General features: G+C 38.9%; 1 pseudogene; it reads left to right on the forward strand.

Moving 5' to 3' along the window:
• LOC140502485 (small ubiquitin-related modifier 2 pseudogene) overlaps nt 1-15,795 on the forward strand; it is a 65,183-nt pseudogene extending 49,388 nt beyond the window's left edge.
• The last annotated feature ends 9,300 nt before the right edge of the window (nt 15,796-25,095 follow it).

Raw genomic sequence — 25,095 nt, forward strand, 5'->3', positions numbered from 1 at the left:
AGCTGCTCTTTTATGTATCTGCCTTCACACTTTAGAAGAAGAAAAAGAAAAAAACAATAACATTTAAAAAATGTTCATTCTGCAAGCAAAACATACTGATCTCAAAGACAGGACTCATAGACGCTACCTAAGAATCAGAGGTCTCCCAAAAGAACAAGACAAACAACTTGAAAATTATAATGCAAGAAAACGTATAAAAGAACCACCCAGAACATCTGAATGCCAAAAATGAAATGCCAATTGAAAGAGTTCATCGTTTGCCTCCAGAAAAAAAAGAATGCTATAAACTCCATTTCTTTCTCTAGCTCATTTTCCAGATGAGAAAACTGAGGCAAACAGGGTTAAGTGACTTGACCAAGGTCTTCCTGACTTCAGGTCCAGCACTCTTATCCACTAAGCCACCTAGCTGCCCGGAGAGCCAACCTAGACAAGATCAGAGTCTCACTACAGGGTTGGCCACAGGGGATGATTTTTTTTTTAATCACACAGAAACTAACAGATACCTTCAACTGAAGCAGGAAGGGAATTGCCAAGTGTTCCCACACAGATGAAGTCATAGATTTTTAAATACTGACATAGAATCTGATTAAATAATAAAGGCAAATCCCTGGAGAGCAGGGGCTGTTTTGTTTTTGTCTTTATTTACCCAGAAGCTGGCATAGTGACTTGCACATAATGGGTACTCAGTAAATTGAAAGAACTAAAGAATCAGATTTAAATGTATCAAAGGCTAGGGAATATAGACCAATGTTTCTGAGTATTATCTGAGTTGAAAATTGAGTAAGGTGCAAAGTGGTTGTAACAATCTTTGTTTTGTTAAGGAATGCTTTCTTTATTTACTGCAATGAGTTTAGTTATTTTCCTCCTGTTTTTCTGGGCAGAGGAGTGAAGGTTCAGCTCTGAGATTTCATCAATATAGAATTTCTTGTACAGAAACCTCCTCCACTGCTGGAAATCTGTTCTTCATCTCTAATTTATAGTGTTAGAGGACCACTGTGAGTTATTGAGAGTTTGAATGACTTAGAAAGGTCACACAGACAATATACATCATGGGCATGAACCCAAATTTTCTTGATTTTAAACTTTCACTTATCCAAAGCTCTATGTTGCTTTCCATTCCCTTTTATTACTGACCAAAAGACTAAATCAAAGCCAAAATCTAGCTTTCTACCTTATACATGAGACAGTATAGCTAAGATAGAAACAACAGTGTATATTCTTTCTAAATTTTTTCTAATTGATCACTTGGTAATGATAAAGTGATAGCACTGGTCATCAAAGGAAAAAGCAGGAGGGAACAACATAACATATTCTGAAGAGCAATGAAGCTGAAGATGTAGTCTCAGGTCTGCCTTGCCAACCTGAGCTTAACCATAAATGAAAGAAGATGGATGTTCGATAAGGAGGAGATATTTGAAACAGTTTTAGAAAGAAAGCTAGAACAGAAGAGAGTTTCAAACACCCCAGACAACAGAAGGACAGGAGGAGTTAAATAAATGCAGCAGTCAATGTCAGAGTGCTACAGCAAAGGCAACAGAGACCTGGGGCTCCGAGCTAACTCATTAATGGGAGATATTGCAATTTCCAGAATGAGGACATCAGTGTGATAATAACATCTAGGATTTATATAGGTTATCAAATCACTTTACAAACAATAGTATATTAAATCTTCACAAGAACTCTGACAGGTAGGTCCTATTATTATTGTCCCCATTTCACAGATGATTCAGGCAGTGGGCAACTGACTTGCCTAAGGTCAGATAGATGTTGATCTCACCCATTGATAGAATGAATTTCTTATGTTAATGAAATATCTGTCTATAGGAATGAAAAGTCACTTATTAGGTATATCTAGGTAGTACAGTGGATACAATGTCAGGCCCAGTGTTAGGATGACCTTTATTCAAATCCAGCCTTACACACACTTACAGTCTGTGTGATCCTGGACAAGTCACTTAACCTTTGTTTATCTCAGTTTCATCATCTGTAAAATGGGGATAATAATAGTACTACCTCTTAGGGTTGCTGTGAAGACCAAATGAATTAATGATTGTGACATGCCCTAGCACAGTGCTTGGCACATAATAGGTGCTTTATAAACATTGGTTAAGTTTCTGCTGCTGGTGCTGATGATAGGCTTAATGTCTACTCATATTAATGAAGAAGAAAGAAAACATTTTACATTTTAAACCTAAATCAAGTGGAAGTGTCAACTGTCAAAACAGAGCATGAACCATGGAATAAATTGCATCACTCTTCCCCTATTTTAGGGCCTAGCACACTGCCTGGAACATAGTTGGTGCTTCATATATGAAACTAGGATGTCCAAAACTGGACTTATATTCTTCCTTTCCAAACCCTATCACCTTCCAAACTTCCCAGTTACCATTTAGGACACCACTATTGTCCCAGCCCCTCATGCCCACAACCTAAGTCTTATTCTGGACTCCTTAGTCACTTCCATTGTCAATCTGGTGCCAAATTCTATCAATTTGCTTTCTTTACCTCTCTCATCTGACCCTCCTTCCACCCTTCTGCATATCCTCATCACCTTAGGCATGGACAATTCTAATAGTTTCCTGGTTGGTATCCATGCCTCAAAGCTCTTCCCACTCCAGCACTTTCTCTACTTAGGGGTCAAACTAATCTTCCTAAAGCTTATATTTGACAGTGCTACCTCAAAATTCAATAAACTCCAATAGCTATTTGATTGCATTACCCTCAGAATAAAATGCAAAATCTACAACTTGTTATTCAAGGCCCTTCATAATCTGACTTTCCTCCTACCTCAAGAAGCTGTAAGGTCTTACATTTTATGGAGTCGCTCCCCCTCTTACCCCACCTCTGGCTCCTGACCAGGTACTCTGCAATCCACTGATACTTTGCCTTCTTGTTGTTCATAGCACATGACATTCGGTCTCCAGAATCTGGGTATTTTCAATGTCTCTGCCTCCTGGCTTCTGGGCTTACTTTGAATCCCTGCTAAAATGGCAACCATCATGAGAAATCTCTCCAGATCTCCCTTAATGCTACTACCTTCGTTTTGTGGATCATCTCCAATTTATCCTCTGTAAATACTGATTGTACTATCTAATTTTATTGCACTTTACAGATTCTGCATTTTTCACAAATTGAAGGCAATCCTGGGTCAAGCATGTCTATTGATATCATTTACTGTGCTCACATTGTGTCTCTGGGTCACATTTTGGCAAGTCTCACAATATGTAAAACTTCTTTCATTATTATTATATCTGGTATGGTGGTTTGTGATCAGTTATCTTTGATGTTATTATTGTAATTGTTTAGGGACACCATGAACTGTGCCCACATGAGACAGTGAACTTAATCAATAAATGTTATATGTGTTTTCTGACTGCTCCATTGACCAACCATTCGCCATCTCTCTCTCTCTGTCTCTCTGTCTCTGTCTCTGTCTCTGTCTCTGTCTCTGTTTCTCTCTTTCTTCAAGCCTCACTGTTCCCTTAGACACAACAATATTGAAATTAGGCCAATTAAGTGTCAATTAGCGCAGCAAACTTCATTGTGTTATTTTAAGAAATTGCCACAGCTGCCCCAACCTTCAGCACCATCCTGATCGGTCAGCAGCCATCAACATCAAGGCAAGACCCTCCACTTGCAAAATGATTGCAACCTGCTGAATGCTCAGATGATGGTTAACCTTTACTTCTAGCAAAAAGGCATTTTTAAAAATTAAGGTATAGACATAATACTGTTACACACTTCATAAACTACAGTATAGTGCAAGCATAACTTTTACATGCACTGGAAAACAAAAAAATTTCATGTGACTTGCATTATTATGATATTTGCTTTATTTAGGTGGTCTGGAACCACACCCCCAATACCTCCCAGGTATACCTGTAGTTGCTTGTATGTTGTCTCACTCATTAGATGTGAATTCTTTGAAGTCACGTTGTGTCTTGGCTTTCTTTGTTTACCCAGCACTCAGTACAGTGGCTTGCACACAGTGTTGCTTAATAAATGTGTATCATTGAGCCATATGTTTTTAGGTGATAATGCTGGAGGATATCATAGGCTGCACACACAAGTAAACAGTGATGTGCTTACGGAGAAGCTCTTTGTCTTCATATTGAGTTGGAGAAGATATTGGTCACTTTGAATGTGACGTACAGAGATAATACTTTAGGGAAGACAATGGACACTAAATGAATTGATGATCTGTATTGCCTGGGCTAAAATCTTTCTGCTAATATTCCAATTGAATCTATCCTTTCTTTTCATTTCTGGCTCCAATTCATTTCTGTAGTTTTAAATCTGAGCTTGGGAAATACTCTATTTGACCTATGTTCTCCTAGTCATTCTCATTTATTATTTTTTTCAGGCATTTGCAATGTATTTTGGAATCTGGAAAGTGCAGCTTAATTGCATTCCAATTTCTTTAACAACTCAACCCTCCCTAATATAACATAGCATATATGCTGAAGTACAAAGCCAAAGAAGATAAGGGAGGAAGGAGTTTTCTGGGTCTTAGGATCTATTTAAATAACACCAGCAACTTATTCATGTGAATCCAGAGCTGAGGGCGGGAGGAGGGGAGAAGGAGAAGTATGGCTTTGATTTTGTGGCTGCTCATTGATACGAACAATCAGAGCACACTGGAATTCCTGCTTAATGATTTAGATCAGATGCAAATCCTGACAGCAGAATATATCTTCCTGTGTAATCAATTCAATATAATTATTTATAGAGAATCAGGCACTGTCTATAAAACCTAAGTAACCATACTACAATGCGTTTGATCTGGTTATGTGGGCTAACGGCCAATTAGGATTGCCACAGAGTTTATCTGATTATGGACATAATGGCCATTAGTATTGCTGAAAAAAAAATGAATTGCTTTAATGAACTCAGTCTTTTTTTTTAAATAGACAGAGACTCAGTTTACTTCACAGCTTAGGAATTCCCTAGTCCCTCACCGATCATACTTCAGTTTTCAGAGACAAATACAAGTGGTGGGAGGGGTGGAAGCAAAGACAGAGAATATCATTCCCCTGAACACTCCTCACTATTGTCACATGTTGCAAAGGAACAATCTATGGAACAGAACACATAAAGCAAGACAGACTCCTGCAAAATGTCTCCATTTGGAGAGTGTAATTCATGGCTAAGAAAAGTCACCAGTACACAGGCATTAGCCACGTGACCTTGACCAAGTGAGTTACATAATATCTTTGAAATCCTCAGTTTTATTACCTATAAGATAAAGAGGAGAGGTGATGGCCAACTAGATGATCTCTAAGGTCTTTTCCAACTTTAAAATTCTTCCTTTGTTTAATGGCACACCTATATACATACAAATCACATCGATGTTCTCAGTAAGTGAGTGTATATATAGATAGATAGATATACATATAGATATGAAAGAAAGTGACAATTAAGCGCACTCATTTGTAGATCAGGTCCTCTAACTTGTTTGAACATATTGCACTTGGAGCATTAATTTTTCAATTGTCTTCTATTTGTCCATAAGATTCCCTGTGCCTGTAAAAATGATGGACATTTTCATGATTTGAAATTGTAGGAATAAAATTGTCCTTGTAGAAACAGTTGCTCAGGGGAGTCCAGTTATCCCAAGTGCCACCCCCTGCCCCCAGCCACCCCCAATTAAGAGAGAAAAGACATCAAATTACAAAAAGTGACTAAGTTGTGAATAGGCTTTTATAAATTGTAGTCTTTGGCCTTAACACTAATGCAATATCATGCTTTCAAATGAATATCATTTGTTATGCATTTTATGTAGTTGGATTCTCTTTTACTGCAGTAAAAATGCTGCCTCACTGTGGGTGATGACTGGCTTTAGTCACCAGCATAAGTAGACACATTAAGGTCACAAAGGGGGAGGAAATTGCCCAAATACTTTTTCCTCTTAGTGTAGAGATGGGGCAAGCTAATATAGTTAAAACAAGGGCAACTGGGTGATGCAATGGATAGAACACTAGTGCAGGAGTCAGGAGGACCTGAGTTCAAATCTCACCTCAGACATTTGACACTCACTAGCTATGTGACCTTGGGCAAGTCACTTAACCCCAATTGTCTCATCCTGGGTCATCTCCAGTCATGCTGATGAATATCTGGTCACTGGATTCAGATGGCTCTGGAGGAGAAGTGAGGCTGGTGACCTGCACAGCCCTCCCTCACTCAAAACAAAGTCAAGTGCAAGTCATGTAATCATTTCTCTGATGGCATGATCTTCTTCAACAACAAAGGATAAACACACATATATTTAAAGCACTTTGCAAATCTTTAAATACTATATAAATGTCAGCCACTATTACTGAAATTATTGGTTAAAAACAATTACAAAAAATATGTCATAGGATCTTAGATCTAGAGCTGAAGAGAACACCTGGTCCTACATCCTCATTTTACAGACAAGAAAAGCACAGATGTGAAATGACTTGTCAAAGGTCACACAGGTAGTAATGATTAGATCTAGAATTCACACTTTTGACTCCAAGTTCAAAATTTTTTTCATGGCCTTACACTCAGTCCTTGGTTTTCAAACTAGGCATAGAGTCCCTACTTTTGAGGAATCAGTAAGACAAGAACATTGAACTAGCATCTTGGAGGAGAGTCTGGTTCCAGCTTTGGCATTACCTAGCCTATGTGACCTTGGGTAAACCATGGCTTGTAATGGTGCATCTGTTACAAACAAATGCAATTTTGGAAGCAATTCTTCTGGTAAATAAAGGGCACAGGTAGGGCGACATTGTTTAGAGGACTGATAATAATAAAAAATAAACCATTTCCCCTCCACACCACAACTTCACTCCCCGGACCTTATGTTCCTCATTTCTGGAATTTGTCTTTTGAAATCAATAGTCTCTAACATGACAGAGCTCAAAAATGTTGTGATTTCAGGACTGTTTGAAAAAGATACTTATGGTCACCCACATGCATGCATAGAGACACCCACAGAAAACTCTAACCTGCAGTGGTCTTCCTTCAGTCCTATAACAGAATCTGTGTCATGCTGAGCAAAAGGGAAGTAGTATTTCAGTCCTGATGACATATGGAGAGGAAACCCTTTCTCTTCTTTCCCCTCTATCTTCAGGCACAGATGACGCTAGTCTTACTGTTCTTCTCTGCATCTTTTCCCAGAATGTGTTTTCCTTATCCTTGCCCTTTGTTCAAGACTCATTTCTCTAAAATCAGAATAGAAGCCCTTTCAGCAAGATTTGCAGCTAGCAGAGATTTCCATGGGATGTAGCCTAGCCTACAATTGTTGACGGCCACTAATTTAAAACCAATTCTGGCTCCAGCCTCGGTGGTTGCTTTCTTACCCTGTAAGTCATCCAACCCTGCCTTTGGCAGCATTCACCTTTTTAAAGCTTAAGTTGGTCTCCCTCTTGTGTTTGCTCACTCACACACTCTGTGCAGCATTTTCTTTAAAAGCAGAGGCCTTCTGACCTCCATCAGAGTCCTCATGACCTTCCTTCTTTCCCTCCCCCAGCTGTCTCAGCTGGGCCCTCCATCAGATCCTAATACCCTATTCACTGGAGCCCCTTGTCCTCAATCATTTGCTGTCACTCTGCAGCCCTGTCCTGGTAGCCTAGGATATTTTCTGGGCTGAAATGCTGAGTTAATCTTTAATACTGATGTCTCATATTCCAGCCAGCAGTAAGCAAAGAACATTGTTTGCTTCCAGAAACCAGGAGGTGCCAAGATATTCAGTGTCTCTCTGCCTCTCCCCGAAGGAGATAGTGCATTGTATTGTTCAAAATGTGGCCGTGGTAGTGACAAAGGTGGAGTGAGTACGGTTCATTCGTAATTAGCTTGGTTTTCTGAGTTAAGGATTAAGTGGCTGAAAAAAAACCACTTCCTTTTCAGTGATTCTGGGTCCTGCAGAGGCCAGAGGTCTTTAACCCTTTAGCATAAGAATAGAAAAATTGTAAAATAGTACCAGGGCCCTGGGTTGGTCTTATGAAGCTGGTTTTAAAAGCGAACCAAAGAACTGGCTTCAAATGAGATGTCCAAAAATGAGGAACTAATTTTTTTTTAGGAGGTAGAAGGTAAAAGAAGAACATTTGGTTTTAGCCCCTTTACTAGTGGTAAAAAAAAAAAAAATGAGAGACATCTGCCTCTAATTTAACAAACATACACATACAAATTTATGCATATGTAGATAAAAAGAATTCTCATTCTGGAATCAGAGTGCAGTTTATAGAAATGATTCTCCTTCTGTCTAAGATTTCACTATTGTCAAGCCAACCCCTGATAGTCAACATACAGAATCTTAGGAGGAAGGAGGAGGGGACTGTAAATACTCTTCAGAACACTGGAAAAATCTGTTTCAGGAAGAATGGTCGGGCTGGAACAGAAATCATCCGCCAGAGAAAGAAGAGAGGTCCTTTGCAACAGTATGAAAATAATAAACACAAATAATCATAATTATCCCTGCTCCAGAGAGCTAACCTCTGGAGACAGGGGCCCTGCCTCCAGGCTCACCACTAAAAGGAGAGAAATTCAAAATGCATTTATCATTTCCTCCAGTTCTGTTTTTAAATATTTGTAGAGTGGATGTGTTTGTTATTGTCGATGCTCCCCCACCCCTCCTTTCATTTGGTTTGCAGTGTTGATAAGGACAATTAAAAACCCAGGCTTGTAATAAGGCATCTGCTGTAAACAAATGCAGACAAAGGAAGCAATTTTTCTGGTAAGTAGGGGGCATGGGGAGGACGACATTGTTTAGAGGACTGATAATAATAGAAAATAAACCTTTTCTCCCCTCCACACCACGACCTCAAATGAGATCAGGTCAATAATGACTAAAAAAAATCAACCTGGTAAATAGCTTTTAAAATCATTGGGCTGTAAAAACTGTATTACCTTGCAAAATTTACATTGGTCCTCCATTTATGGCTGCCTACCACACCCTGGTTTTTGACTTTCTGATTTGTTCTTGTTTTCAACAGACTAAAAGGGAACCCAAGTCACCTACCCCTAGCACTGACTCTGAATTTTATCCCAGATATGCTGCTGTCCTCATAGCATCAGAGCTTCAATAACACTTACTACCTGTGTGGTGTCAGGCAAGTCCTTTAACCTCTTGGGTTACAAAGGTCCTCATCTGTAAAAAGGAGGAGCTTCAACTAGGTGGCTGCTAAAGTCTCATTCAGCTTTAAATCTATCATCCAATGACCTAATGATCAATTAGATATTAGTTTGGCAGCACACTGTGGGGAAGGGTCTTCTTTCAGTTTAGAGCTTGTGTACCATAGGAAAGTGTTTATATATTTATGACTAAAAAGAATGAGATCAAGCAAAATTCTCCATGACCCTTCAGAGGATGCTCATTCCTGATGACCAAAGCTATCTGTATCTCTTCTCTGTAGCCCCTTCTCACAGACCATCCCAAAGCTGAGTCTTCTGCTTTTGTGCCCAAGCTAGATAGCATCTGTGATGGTGTGTTTGAAGACTTTGGGGGAGGGATATCCCTGATTCACAGGCAGAAGGAGTGAGTCCTTAGTGACCGATTCTCCAGGAAAATGCCCAGTGGCAAAATTTGTACCATCATGGAATCAGTGGGGGCATGGATATAGAAAATCTGGAAAAGTATTATTTGGTTTATAGGTCAACTTTCTATCAACAAGTTACAAACCTTTCTAAAATACTGTTGAACTACAAGATAACCCCAAGAAATAGTAGGAGATATTTGCATTTTTGTACTAATATAAACAACACACACATATACATATATGTGTATATATGCATATATACATATACACACATTTATACACATATATATGATATGTGTATATATTCTCTATACACATATATGTGATATGTGTATATATTTTAGACAGTAACAACATTTTGGAACACAAAGTTGTATAATATAAAGAGTCATTCTGTCAGAAGATCTGGTCTTGAGCTTCAGTTACAACACTTAATAGATATAGAATTATGAGTAAGTCATTAAATTGCCTTGAGCCTTAGTTTCCTCATCTGTAAAATGGGGATAATGATAATTATATTGAAGAAAGTGTTTTGTGAACAGTAAAGTACTCTATAAATACCACCCTCTTCAAATACAACCCATCATTGAGCTGAGCAAGTGCATAGAATGCCCAGTTAAGCCCTGGGCAGATAGTAAGTACATAATCAGTAGTTGATAAATGGATGAATGAATGAATGTGAGCAAAACATTCAAACCATTGACTTATAATGAACTGAAGTGAGGCAATCACAGGCAGAAAAGGCAGAAGAAAAATATTAAGAATTCATTGAAGCATAATCTCAAACAACATGGAAAGCCTCAGGTAGGGTAACAACTGAAGTGACAAACTGACTTGGGGTTTTAATGAATGACTTTGAGCCTAAAAGTGTGGGATTCAAGATAGGAACAGGCCCTTTTGATCAATGGCTATGGGTGTTAATAGAAGCACAGACATAGTTAACATACCCTCAGAGTGGGCAATAAAGAACTGATGATAGGGTTTTCCCATATTAGTCTTTGCACATGCGTACATTCTTATATGTGGATCCATATGTATATATCCGTCTCTGTCTCTGATTTGTGTGGGTATGTGTATGATGTGAAATATATGTGTATACAAATACTTATGGGTATATACAGATGTGCATATGTGTGTATATACACACATATATTGCACATATATACATACGTACATATACATATATGTATGTAATTATTTTGTTGCTTCAGTTGTATCCTAATCTGGAGTTTTCTTGACAAAGATACTAGAGTGTTTTGCCATTTCCTTCTCCAAATCACTTTATAGATAGGGAAATTCAGGCAGACAGAGGTTCAGTGACTTGCCCAGGGTCACATAGCTAGTAAGTGTTTGAGGCTGGATTTGAACTCAGGTCTTCCTAACTCCAGGTCTAGTGCTCTAACTCTATCTACTGTACAAACTAGCTGCCCTATACATATGTATAGAAATTTATGTGTGTATGTGTTCGTATGTATACACACATATAAATGTATATATATGTACATATATGGAACAATTAGTTGGAGCATTACATATATATGTGTGTGTGTATACATGCACAGACACTGGTTATATATGTATACATACAAATATAATAGTTGTATATATGTATGCATGCATATGCATAGAAAACACACACATGTATGTGTGTGTGCATGCATGCACTCATGCCTTCCCAATCACCAATGGAGTGAAACAGGGCTGTGTGCTTGCTCCCATGCTTCTTAGCATGATATTTTCAGCCATGTTGTCAAATGCTTTCAATGAGGATAAACACGGCATCAAGGTCAGTTACCATACTGATTGCAAGTTCTTCAATTTGAAAAGGCTACAAGACAAGACCAAAGTGAAGGGAGTGCTGGTGCATGATTTTCTGTTTGCAGAGGTTTGTGCACTCAATGCAGCCTCTGAAGCTGAGATGCAACAAATTATGGATCGATTCTCTGCTGCCTACACTAATTTTGGCCTAATAATTGACACCAAGAAAACACAGGTGCTCCATCAACACCCACCACACCATCCATATGGGGAACCATTGGTTACAATAAATGGAGAAGTTTTGAATGCTGTGGATAAGTTCACTTACCTTGGTAGTGTACTTTCCAGGAGTATACACATTGACAATGAGGTTGATGCACGCATTGCCAGAGCTAGCTCAGTGTTTGAGAGGCTCTGAAGAAAAGTTTGGGAGAGAAGAGGTATTAGACTCACTGCCAAACTGAAGGTCTACAGAGCCATTGTGCTGACCTCATTGTTGTATGCCTGTGAAACATGGACAGTCTATCAGCTCCATGCCAAGAAACTGAATTGTTTCCATTGGAACTGTGTTAGGAAGATTCTGGGATCATCTGGCAGGATAAGGTACCAGACACTGAAGTCCTTGCTTGAACTGAACTGAGAAGCATTCAAACTATGCTTCAGAGACAACAACTCTGAAGGGCCGGCCACATTGTTTGAATGTAAAATGTGCGCTTGCCAAAAAGAATATTATATGGAGAACTCGCATGGGGCAGGAGATCACATGGTGGTCAGAAGAAGTGATACAGGGACACTCTCAAAGTCTCTCTCAGGAAGTTTGTATTTGATTGTGCGACATGGGAGACACTGGCACAGGACTGTTCAGCATGGTGTGCCCACATCAGAAAAGGGTGCTGTGCTGTAGCAAAGAAGAATTGAGACAGCACAAAGGAAATGTAGGATGCGCAAATTTGGAGTATCCACCCCAAATGTTCACATGGACTATTCGTGCCTGATCTGTGGTAGAGCATTCCAAGCTCATATTGGTCTGATCAGCTGCAGTCGTACACACTGAAACTTCACTTTATCATGGTGATGTCATTTTGGTCCTCTTCGAGAACAAAGGATAACAACCATGTATGTGTATGTGTGTGTGTGTATGTGCATGTGTGTGTATGTATGTTTAGGATCTGTGATTTCAGCATGGGAAATTCCCTCTACTGTTACAGATCCTAATAAATCTGTTTCCTGGATAACACCTAGGAAGTTGTTTGGGCAATGAAAGGTTAAAAGAATTGCTTTATAAAGTAGCTAATAAATTTCTTTTTTCTTTTGGTAAAAAACTAATTTATTTATCTTTAGTTTTCAACATTCACTTCCATAAGATTTTAAGTTTTAAATTTTCTCCCGCTCCTTCTCCTCCCTCCTCCCCAAGAAGGCATGCAATCTGACATAGGCTCTACTTACACATTCATAGTAAATATACTTTCAAATCAGTTACGATGTAAAGAATTATAACTAATGGGAGGAACCATGAGAAAGAAGAAACAAAACAAGGAGAACAAATACTATGTTTCCATCTGTGTTCAGACTCCAAAGTTCTTTCTCTGGATATGGATGGCATTTTTCATCATGAGTCTTTTGGCGTCTTCTTAGATCCTTGGATTGCTGAGAAGAGCTAAGTCTATCAAAGTCAGTCACTGGACTTTGTACAATGTGGCTGTTAACTGGGTACAATCTTCTCCTGGTTCAGTCACTTCACTCAGTATCAGTCCATATAAGTCTTTCCAGGTTTTTCTAAAGTCCACCTGCTCATCTTTTCTGACAGCAAAATAGTATTTCATTACATTCATATACCACAACTGGTTCAGCCATTCCCCAAATGATGGGCATCCCCTCAATTTCCACTTCTTTGCCACCACAAAAAGAACTGCTATAAATATTTTTGTAACTGTGGGTCTTTTACCTGATTTTGTGATCTCTTTGGGATACAGACCTAGAAGTGATATTTGCAGTTTTATAGCCCTTTCTTTGGGCATAGTTCCAAATACCTCTTGAATGATTGGATCAGTTCACAACTCCATCACCAATACATGTGTTCCACTTTTCCCACATCTTCTCCAACATTTATCATTTTTATTTTCTGTCATGTTAGCCAGTCTGATAGGTATGAGCTAGTACCTCAAAGTTGCTTTGATTTGCCTTTCTCTAATCAATAGCGATTTAAAGCACTTTTTTCTTATGACTATAGTAAGCTTTAATTTCTTCCTCTGAAAATTGTCTGCTCATATCCTTTGACCATTTATCAATTGGGGAATGACTTGTATTCTTATAAATTTGACTCAGTTCTCTATGTATTTTAGAAGTGAGGCCTCAATCAGAGACACTGGCTGTAAAAATTGTTTCCCAGCTTTCTGCTTCCCTTCTAATCTTGGTTGCATTGGCTTTGTTTATATAAAATGTTTGCAATTTAATGTAATCAAAATCATCCATTTTGCATTCCATAATGTTTGCTAATAAGTTTTTTCAAAGACAGGATTTAAATTCAGGTCTATCTGACTACAAGACCAGCACACTCCACTCTACCAAGATGCCTTTATTGTTGTGTGTATACATGTGCATGTGACTGTATGTGTGTGTGAGTGTGTGTTTGTGTGTGTGTGTGATGCATCTGTGTATGTGTAGCCATATATTCAATTCTGGTAAAATTCTGATATGTGTGTATAGTTATTCTGATGGAATTTTAGAGCTGGTAAGGGCCTTAAAAATCATATACTGTAGCCTCCTTATTTCATATGCAAAGTGCAGAGAGATTAAATGATTTGCCCATGTGTATACTGAAGTAGACTGAGAATCCAGACCTCCTAACTCTAAGTTACTTCTTTTTCCAATATATTATATTACCTTTCATCTTCAAAAACTACATACACACACATTCAATAAAACAGAAGCGTAAATAGGTGAAGTGATTTCCTGAACAAGAACCACAATTCCCTATAACTTTTTCTGCAAATCTTGAGAACTAAGCAACAGACTAGAAACTCAAGGAACATGTGGCCTGGTTCAGACTCAACTGTTTGGGTACCGGCAACCATAAGACAATCTTTTTCTTTTCTATTCCTTGAATGCCTAATTTCTGAAAGAGCATCCATGAATGGCTAAAAATTATTACAAAGTACTTTACAAATGGAATGTCATGTTAACCCAATGGTGAACAGTTATGTACCTACCCTTTGATCTAGCAATACCATTTGTAGGTCTATATCCCAAAGACATCCAAAAACTGTGGGAAGGACCTATTTGTACAAAAATATTTGTAGTAGCTGTTTCTATGGTGGCTAAGAATTGGAAATTAAAGGAAAAACCATCAATTAGGGAATGGCTAAACAAGCTGTGGTATATGTTTGTAATGGATTATTGTGCTGTAAGAAATGACAAGCAGGATGATTTCAAAAAAACCTTGAAAGACTTACATTAATTGATGCAAAGTGAAGTGAACAGAATCTGAAGAACATTGTACACAATAACAATAATATTGTATGAAGAAAAACTGTGAATGACTTAGCTATTTTCAGCAATACAGTGATCCAAGAAAATCCCAAAGGAATAATGATGAAGCATACTATCTACATCCAGAGGAAAAACTGATATAGATTGAATACAGACTGAAGCATGCTATTTTTCGCCTTCTCTTTTTCTTTTATTCTAATCTTCCTGTACAAAATGACTAATACGGAAATGTTTTACAGAATTGCACATGTATAATGTATATCTGATTTTTTACCTTCTCAGGGAGCGGGGAGGAAAGGGAAGGAGGCAAGGACAGAATTTGTGACTCAAAACTTTAAATAAAAGTGTTTTAAAAATTGAAAAAAAAACAATATTTACATTTTCTGACGAGTATTCTTTCTTTTCTTTAAAATATCTTTCCTTCCTCCTCCTCCTCCACCTCCTCGTCCTTCTTCTCCTCCTCCTCTTCCTCACCATCACCACCATCCTCTTCCTCCTCCTCCTCCTCCTGCTCCTGCTCCTGCCGCTGCTGCTTCTCCCCCCGTTCCCTTGGAGCGGACCGTCCTGGTGCCTCTTTTGTGAAGCGGCGGCTGACGACAAGCCGAAGGAAGGAGTCAAGACTGAAAACAACGACCACATTAATTTGAAGGTGGCAGGGCAAGATGGTTCGGTGGTGCAATTTAAGATTAAGAGGCACACACCACTTAGCAAACTAATGAAAGCCTATTGTGAACGACAGGGTTTGTCAATGAGGCAGATCAGATTCCGATTTGATGGGCAACCAATCAATGAAACAGACACACCTGCACAGTTGGAAATGGAGGATGAAGATACAATTGATGTATTCCAGCAGCAGACAGGAGGCGCTTACTAAAAAGAAAATCTACAACTGTACTCCAGAACTGTGCTCCCAAGGAAGACAATACATTCACAATTAGAAAACCAAGATTTGGTTCATCCACATCCTGACTACTGCAGTATAGTTTTCTCTCTTCTTTGATTCCCTTCCCCCATTCCTTTATTGTACATAAAGTAACTGGTGTATGTGCACAGGCATAATGTGTATTTTTTTTTAACTAAATGGCCGATGGTATGTTTTGATCAACATCAAATGGAGATGGGGAAGGGAAAAAACAAACTGGTTCTGTGAAAATATCCCTTTTCTCCATTAGTGGCATGCTCATTCAACTTTTATCTTTATATTCCAATAAGTTATTTTGCTCTCACTGTTTAACAACAACAACAAAAAAAAAACCTACAAAAAAATCCTTGCATACCTTGTTTAATTGGATAATTTCAATGTTTTTCTTTTATCATTGTAAAACCAAGGACGATTTTATAACTTTTTTGTACGTAGCTGTTACATGTAGGGCAATCTCTGTCTCTCAGTAGGGATAAATTACTATAAAGAAATTGATCCTAGATAGTTTTCCCTTTAAGTCAAACATCTTGTTGTTTAAATAAACTTCTTGTTTAAAATAAAAAAAAGTATCTTTCCTTAACATGTTAAAAAGCATGATGCAATATAGTAAAGCAAACCTGAACTGGAAGTTGAGACCTAAACTCTGTTCTTGGCCCTACCATTCCATGGAATGGATCTTGACAAGTCACATCACTAATTCAATTGTCTCCTTGAAAAGTAGGAATAATTTTTATTTATGGGAGCATTGATTTAGAGATGGAAGAAATTTTTTCAATAAGCAAACTGAATCCCAGAGAGTTTAGATAAACTTGCCAGGGATCACATAGCTTCTCAGTGTCTGAAGAAGGATTTGGACCCAGATCTCTCTGACACTTTAGTCAATGTTATTTTTACTAGCTCTGATGCCTCTCAACAAGACTGGGGAGTACAGGCATCAATCCTGCTACCCTTCACATACTAAGTGGGCATGTTATCATTTGAACCAACTCCTTTCATCATAAAGTCTTGGAAGAGAAAAAAAAACCATCTTTGTTAAATATTTTCTTATGTGTATTTTAACTGTGATAAAATTTATTGAGTGCCTACTATATACAAGGTATTTGCAGAGGGTGCAGATAAATAAAATACTGTTCCACATTTCCAGTCTACCACAGGGGAGGTAAGTCAGGTACACAAATAACTATGATATAATGTTAAGCAATCGCTACTACCAGAGAGGAAGTATATATGTAAGGTATTCCTGGACTCATTCTTCCTATTTATATCCAAGAGAATTCCAGTAACACACTCCCCTAAATATATCAAGGAAAAAACCCTCCATGTATATTCTCTAGTTCAGCTAAGACAGCTAAAAGCTATAAGTCAATTAAGCAAATAAGCATTTATTAAGCACCTCCTATGTACCAAGAACTGTACTAGTTGGGGAGGGGGGGAAATGCCAAGAATGAAACTGGCTGCATTCCCCCATAGACTGTATCCTTTTTACCTCCTCTTTTTGTGTTATCATCTTCCTCATTGGAGTGGGAGTTCCAGGACATGAGGAATTATCCTGTTTTCATATCTACAGCACTTCCCTGTGCCTGACATACAGTGGGTGCTTTATAGGTGGTCTCTCTGTCTGTCTATCTACTTTTCATCTTTCTATCTATCCATCTCTATCTATCTGTCTAATGGGGAAGATAACACACATGTATATACACAGAGAATAAATACAAAGAAGCTATTTTGGCAGTTATGGAAGGAAGAAACTAGCAGTTGGGGAGTTCAGGAAAAAACTTCATACAGGAAATGATGTTTGAGGTGCATCAAGGAAGAAGAAAGAAATGGATTCTATGACATGGAAATGAGGAGGGAGTGTGTTCCAGGCAAGAGGAATGGCCACTACAAAGGCACATAGATGGGAGATGAAAAGTCATGTGTGAGGAATGGGGGGAGGGGGGGGGAAGCCAGTTAGGCTAGATCACAGAGTGTAGGAGTGGGAGTAAAGTTAAATGGGGTTGGAAAGATAGGTTGGGGTCAGTTGTGAAGGGATTTAGAACTATTTGATCCTATTGGCAATGGGGAGAAAGTAGAGTTAATTAAGCAAGAAAGTGACATGGTCAGATCCAGGCTTAAGGAATATCACTGGAGGCAATATAGGATGTACTTGAATTGGGAAGATACTTGAGGTTAGGAAATCAATTAGGAAGCTGTTGCAGTAATCTAGGAAAGAGGTAATTGAGAATTTAAACTAAAGTAGTGGCTCTGTGATTAAGGAGAAGTGGTTGGATACTATAGGTGCTGGGGAAGTAGAAATGGTTGTCTATGTGTGGTAAGGAGGAGTGCTGAGGTTATGATCCTGGAAGACTGGAAGGACTGGGATAACATGTATATGTCAGTTACCTGTACAGCTATGTTCCACCAAACCGGCAAGAATAGTAGGCTATATGTATTTAAAATCTGGATAACCACAGACCTCTGGACAAGTCAGTGCTCAGCAACTTATATTCCCTGGCTTGCTGCAAGTTTTCTTGAAAGCACAGCAACAAGTCACTGGGGAACACTATGAAGCCAATCACAGCACTCCTCCCATTGGTGCTGGAAACATATTCCCTCTTGCTCTATTTTGAGTCACAGCCTATTTGAAGGGAGAGACTACAATCACCCATTTTATTCCCAAGTGGAGAGAGACAATTTGCCAACTTCTATTCTTTGTGATGGGCAATGGGAAGGACAGAGAAAAAGTAGTCCCTCCCACTTCCAGACTCTCCTTCCTCGCTAGGCCAGTACAGTATAAATTGGCCAAAACATCAGAGCCGTCTCTTGGGTTTGGAAAATTGTAGCAAGAGCCAAGGGCCCCGTATTTGAGGGATTTGTTGTGTTTGTCCTTTGTTTCCAAAGAGGATCATGACATCAGAGAAATGATGACATGATTTGCCCTTGACTTTGCTTTGAGTGAGGGAGGACTGTGCAAGGTCACCAGCCTCACTTTCTCCTTGTGAGCCATCTTTATCCAGTGACCAGATATTCATTAGAATGACTAGAGATGGCCAGGATGCAATGTTAGAGCTGTGGTGATATAAGAACTATATGAAGGCTAGGGTCAAGGAAAATGGGATAGTGTCTATCAGCTGGGGCTAGAAAGACTAAAGTTGTATATGTATATATGCATCTAAATGTATATATTTACATCTTGTATTCATCTTCTTCGCAAACCTTCCACCTACACATATACCCACCAGGAACGGTAACACAATTAAGGTGTTTGGGCCTAGATGACTAGAAACAATTTTCCCCTCAATCCACAGGTTTTTCCACACCTCCTCCCATGTTGTCCTTTTGGGATAACTTTTTGCCTTTATAGACTCCCTTGATGTTCATTTGAACAAATTTCACTTGTATCAAAATGATGGTTCCTTTCTCCTCTTCCTTAGGAGTCCTAGGTCCTACCCCAACCCATTCTGCAAACAATGGAGTCTAACAACATTTCACTGCCCCCTAATGCCACAGAGAAAGAGCCAAGATGTGGCAGCCTTCCCTTTGGTAGGAAACTCTTTAAAATTCTGCCTAGTTTAATTTCATTCTTTATGTAGAATCCCCTACTTCCTTCAAAGCACAGCTCAAGTGCTACCTCCCACATGGAACTTTCCCTGATATCCACCCCCAGGCTATGAGCAATCTTTTCCCTTTTGAAATTGCTTTGCATTTTACTTGTAGTACACATTTTGCATTCCCCCTGCAGAATGGAAACTCCTTGAATCGATCAATCTATCCTTTGACAAGTATTTATTAAGTACCTACTATTAGGTAGGCACTTAAATACTAGGCACTGCGACCTGGTATGTATTAGGTGCTCAATAAATGCTTGTTGAATTATATCCTCCATGGAAATGTTATTCTGCCTCTTGTAGGTTATCCATTTCAGGGGAAAATAAAACAAACCCAAACACAAAACGTAACATTCCTATAGACAAGCAGAAATAGGCTTTCTTTGTGTGAACTCAACAAATCTCCTGCTACGTGTGAAACACTGAATTGTATTTTTCCCAAAGACAAGAAATGCGTTCCCCCAGGGTAAGAACATGTCTTCAAAGCCAGACCTGCCCTTCCTTCCATGGCCCCTACTTTGACTTTGTCTCTGCCTTCTTTCATTGGGTCAGAACAGTACCCTAAGAAGTCCAATTCTGAGAATATCATTAGCCCGGAAGCAGGATCTTCAGTTAATTATAATAATAATAGCTAGCATTTATATAGTGCTTCAAGATTGGCAGGGTACTTACATTCATCATATCATTTGACCATCACAACAACCCTATTATTAACCCCCATCTTATAGAAGAAGAAACAAGACAGAGAGAGAGGTTAGGTTACTTATTCAGCATAACACTGCTAGTAAGTGACTGAGGCTGGATTCAAGCTTAGCTCTTTCTACTCCAGGTCTATTTCTCCAACCACAGTACCACTCAGCTGTCTCATTTGACTGTCTCCATTTTCTGGAACAGACTGTGAGAAGGAAAGAGACAAATTAGTCCTTCTTACTTCCAGCCACGCTATCCTAGGCCAGCAATAGCACAAATTGGCCAAAACATCAGAGCTGTCCCTTGGGTTTGGAAAATTGGCATAATCCCTGGGTCTTGTTTTTGGGGAAGTCGTGATCCCTATGGACCCTACCCTCTTCTGTTTTCTTTACCTCTCCGAGTCTCCCAGGAAGGTTTGCCAGTACATTTATTATGTCCTAGAAAAGAGTAGGTTAAGCTCCCATGGTTTAAATTCTAAGTGGCTTCATCACCAGGCCCCAATAATTAAACCTGGTATTTAATTAGTCACCTTTGTGAATTTCATTTCTGCTGTGGTTACTAAGAGGGAGCTCATTCAACACACTGTGTTTCTTTTTTAGGGGCGCGGGAGTAGGGGGGGAAGGATCGCCCCTTTCCTTCCCTTCCCGCAAGCCCGGTCCCAAATGCACGCACACACACACACACACACACACACACACACACACACACACACACACAGGCAGGGGACAGCCAGCAAATAAATGCTCAGGGAGGGCTCTGAGCATCCTTTCTCCACTTGCCTCAGCTGTCCCTTCACATCTGGCCACTGCTGGCTGCTGGTGCGGGTACCAGAGTGGGAAAGCAAGGAAAAGACGGAAGGACGGAGGCAGCAAAAACATTCTCCTAGGACCCAAGGCAGATCGCAAGAGCCTGAATTTGCTCTGCTACTAATTCTGATCTACTCATCTCCACAAAAAGGACTCGGGTCGGTGGAACGATAGGCACAACCAGAGCGCCACCACGTGGTCCCTTCTTTAGGGACCGTAGAGGTCCAGTAAACAATGCGCTGTCCAGCGCGAGTGTGTCCTGCTAAGGGGAACAGGGTTTGGGAGAGAAGGCTCTTGGGAGCCAGAGGATGTGAGAGTCTACATAAGCGTCAGGATTGCCGAGACTGCTTTGATTGTTTTCCTAATCAGATTTTTCCTAGGTGCTACTCAGTTTGTTGCACCGTGACAATAGGGAATGGTTTATTTACCTCTTTGATTTAATAGCTTTATTTTAGTTAATTTTTTTAATTGGCAAGATTTGAAAGTATGGGCTTTCCTCAGTTATTTCCATTTTTTAAATAATCTTCGAGTTATCACGTTATATAAAATTGTAAGGAAACAGCATCAACACACTATCCCACATTTCTTGAGGGCAGAAGCTATTTTTTTTTGTTTGTTTTAAGCGTTTGTTTATACCTAGTCTAGCACAGTGCCTTATGTATAGGAGGTATTCAATAAATCCTGGTTGAATTGAATAAATCCAAGTTAATTCTCTCATTTAGTCTTTTGCTTTTAGTTATAAAAAAGGGTTTTCCTCGCAACTTCTCTAGAAGTAGGTAGGTAGCTTTCATATCCATATACTATAAATGAGACTTGGAGAGGTTAGAATGGTCAAATGGTCTCATAGCTTGTATCAGGTCCTGGATTCAAACCCAGTTTCCTCCATTCAAGGTCCCATGGTTCTTTCATCCACAGAAGTGTCTCTATCTATGGTGCATTATTAGAAAGAGTGCTTGTATGGTTCTTTAAAAAATATGTTGATCTTTTATTTTCTCATCACTTTCATTTCTGAATATATCCTTCCCTTATCCATAAGCTATCCCTCATAATAAAGATTTTAAAAGAAATAAAAAATTAGACAAAACCAACATAATCCACAGTATGACTATATGAAAAAACTCATACCTATATAACTGTAACAATACAGAAACTTTTCTAGATTTGAAGGACCTGGCAATTTGTTCTCTCCCTCTAACAGAACCCTTAGGTCTGAACTTACATATGCAGAATGGCTTCAGTTCTGCGGTTGCCTGACCTCTTTCTAGAGAGAAGTAAGGTTTCTTTATACCCCCTCAACTTCTCTGGCTATTTATATCCACTCTGGAGTTCCAAGAAGAATCATTTAAAACTTAGTTTTGATTCATGTCTATATTATTTCCACAGGTGAAATAAAAAAAATTATTCAATATACAATGTAGATCAGGTATAGGGCAGTTATTTTTCCCACACATGAAATAAACACTTAAAATACAAAAGACTCAAAAGCTTGCATTGACAAAGATTTAAATATGAAGAAATCTTGTAACTATTGAAGTCTCTTTGGTGAATTGAGTGGTGACCTTGGAGTCAGGAAACCCTGATTCACATCCTGCCTCTGACATGGTGCAGCCATGGGAAAGTCCCTTAACCTCTCTGGGTCTTATATTCTTCATCTATAAAATGAAAAGGTTGGACTCTAAGTTTTTTCATAGCTCTAATTGATAAAATGACCAAATTGTGAGACTGCTGAATCTCCTTCACCTTGGTGACACAACATCTGAATAACCCATTGAAGTCCATGTTTTCAAAAAGCTAGACCATGGGTTAGTCTTTTCTTCTCATTGATGATCATCTCCACAGAAAATATAATCTCAGAAAAATTTTCCTGCTGCCACTTAGCTTGGGCAGGAGGGTCCAGGATCTCCAGGCTCTCAAACTCATGAGGCTGACACTAAGTCTAGGAACAGCTGTTTTAAGAGAGCTGTTCAGGTACTTATTGGATCATGCAAAGAAGCATAAATAAGAAAGCAGTCAGGGCCTGGAGATCCTGACTTGGGCTTACCTGAACAAGCAAATGTCATGTGTGAGCAGCTGTAACTTCTTCCCTTGACCCAGAGAGAATGCCAAGGCAAACATTCAGGAGAATGGAAGACGAGAAAGAGTGAAAGCTGCCTCTCTTTTTAAAGTAATACAATACACCAATTGTACACTTGTCACAGGAGAACAAGGGACAACCAGGGTTTGCTGAGTCACCCCAAAGCACCAACCTTTCTGGGATGAGACAAAACACCTTCAACCCACTGGTAATAAAGCAGAGTGACTTTGCTAATTGCCCTTCCCCTATCTATTTAACTAGACTTTGCCAATTACCCCACTCTATTCTTTCCATCTATCTATCTATCTATCTATCTATCTATCTATCTATCTATCTATCTATCATCTTTCTGTCTGTCTATCTAGCTATCTATCATCTGTCTTTCTAGACTTTGCTAATTACCACCTTTCTTTCTCTTCCTTCCTTCTTTTCTTCCTTCCGGTCATCATTTATCACTATCATCTATCTATACACCTATTCTACAATAGATAAACCACATATATAAATACAATACAATAAATACAATAGACACATAACACACATGTATACGCATGACCATTGATTACATATATTTGTATATGTACATGGCTGTTAATTGCAGAATAAGTGCAGAATAAGTTTCCCCAACAGGAAGTCTTCACAAGTTTAGACCCAGAAAAAAAATGGATAAATCAATTAATAAATAAATGATAGGTAGATAAATGATAGACAGATTGAGTGAGAAGTAATTAGAGTGGCAGCATGATATAGAACAGAGGTTCTCAAACTTTTTGGTTTCACTACCCCTTACCACTCTTAGAAGTTATTGAGGACCCTAAAGAACTTTTATTTATGCAGGTTATATCTATCGATACCTAATATTTTAGAAATTAAAGCTGATATAATTTTCAAACATTTCTATATTAAATAACAACCCATTATATGTTAATGAAAATAATGTTTCTATGAAAAACAGTTATATTTCCACCAAAAAATAGTGATAAGAGTGTCATTCTTTTACATAATTTTGCAAATGTAATGTCTGGCTTAATAGAAGACATCTGGATTCTCATATCTGCTTCTGCATTCAATCTGTTGCGATATGTTGTTTTGGTTAAGGTACGTGAAGAAAATCTGGTCTCATAGATATGTAAATTGGAAAAGGGAGCATTTTAATAGTCAAATAATTTTTTATATTATCATGAAAATAGTTTTGGCCTTAAAAAATCCTCTGGAAGGTCTCTGGGTCACTGAAACACACTTTGAGAGGTATTGGATAGTAGTGGATAGACAGCTGGTCTTGAAGTCAAAAAGACCTGGGTTCAAGTTCAAGTCCCATTTCTGACACTAACTTACCAGTCTGACCCCATCAAAGTCACAGGCATCTTTCTAAGAGTGTAAGCTGTGGAGGCAGCAATGACCTACGTAAACAGTAATGGAAGTTTTCTCATCTGATGTTCCCTATATAAATAAAATCCCAGGGGTGGATGTGAGTACATGAGTACACACACATGTGTGTGGGGTGGGGGGTGTAGAAGCATAGTGAATAGTATAGGGGAAGAAGCATAAATTATCTTCCTTAGATCCCATCTGTCACTCTAGCTACTTGTACAACCCTAGGCAAATCATTTAATGACCTTTGAACTCAGTTTTCTCATCTGTAAAATAGAATGAACTATATGGCCTTGAAGATTTCTTTCATGTCTAGCCACAGACACAGACAGTTTTCATTTTTTTTCGAAATCTTTCTCCCTGAGAGCGTCACGAACTGTCCCACATTATGGAACATGAAGGATTAAATTCTTGCCTTCCCTACTGACTCCCTCTGTAATCTTAGTTACTGAAGTTATAAATGACAGAAATTCTCCCCCCCAGTGCATACTTTTCTCTGTCTTAAGGGTAAAGCTGAGGAAAATACCCATTTACAAACTCCCTTCTCCATTCTCTGGATCCAACATGTCTTTAGGTGGGTGCTGAGGGAAGTAGGGAGAATGATAGTAAGCTATTGTCCTGCCTCTATTTCTCTTTCCCTAACAATTTGATACCAGTGAAATCAGTTTAAATTGTGTCAACTCTGAAACAGAAAAGTTACCAAAAGGTAGCTAGAAAGTTGTATGTGAAAGGTGGGGGGTGGCATTCTCATAAATATCCTACAAGATGTCTAGCTAAGTCACTGCTAAGTCACCACAATCATAGGGTCCCTCCAACTGCAGGACCCAAGGTAACTTATTGTCCGGGTTTTCAGTGCACCAGGGATGGTTTTGTAGACCACCACGTAGATGACTGATGT

This window comes from Notamacropus eugenii, chromosome 4 (genome assembly GCF_028372415.1).
Source record: "Notamacropus eugenii isolate mMacEug1 chromosome 4, mMacEug1.pri_v2, whole genome shotgun sequence".
Classification (NCBI taxonomy): domain Eukaryota; kingdom Metazoa; phylum Chordata; class Mammalia; order Diprotodontia; family Macropodidae; genus Notamacropus; species Notamacropus eugenii.